Source organism: Solanum tuberosum, unplaced genomic scaffold (genome assembly GCF_000226075.1).
Source record: "Solanum tuberosum cultivar DM 1-3 516 R44 unplaced genomic scaffold, SolTub_3.0 scf00644, whole genome shotgun sequence".
Lineage (NCBI taxonomy): Eukaryota > Viridiplantae > Streptophyta > Magnoliopsida > Solanales > Solanaceae > Solanum > Solanum tuberosum.
In genome coordinates, this window is record NW_006239571.1 from 173,701 (window position 1) to 174,476 (window position 776).

Genomic DNA, 776 nt, shown 5'->3' on the forward strand with positions numbered 1-776 from the left:
TGATTTTAAATTCCAGAATCTGGACAGAACTTGTCCTATGTTGTGTCCCATATTTCGAATCCATAACAGCTAAATCAGAGTTTTACATAAACATAAGAGTTGTAGGTCTACGAATTAGCTTTCCAAATCATATTTATTCACTGTAAACTAAGTTCTAGAGCGAGCGATATGCATAAAATACCAAACACTACCCAGCTCAGAAACATATTTTGTCACTTACCAACAAGAAGTGTGCGTTCTTGAATTCCAGCCAAAAGGGCCAACTTTTTCTTTTGTAATTTTGAAGAACAACTGATTAAAGAAGGCTCTAAGGTTTTTAGACTTGAAATAAAAACGAATTAACTCAAGGAGGTGAAAATATATATAGTCACACAAGTGATGGTTATCACGTGTACATCTGTCTCCAAAAAGGGCTGCCCAAAATGCATACATATACACCTATATATATATATCCCTCATCTCCTTTTAAAGTTATACATAATTATAATTAGAATATTACGAAAATACCCTAATACAATACCTTAAATTACGATCACAATTTATGTTAATCAAGTTAGCAATTATCACAACATTTCAAGTTCCCAAAATGAGACTAAAACATATTCTAGTAATTAAGCAACGGTAAATCGACATGCGACTCTAGGTTAGTATTTAGGGGTGTTACAGTCCGTCCTGGTCAACCGTGGTTCCATGTCTGGGACTTGAATTCTTGGGCCTCGACCACGGTCTGTGGTCTGACCGACGAACCTTTGATCAGGCCGTGGTTTGGAGGTACC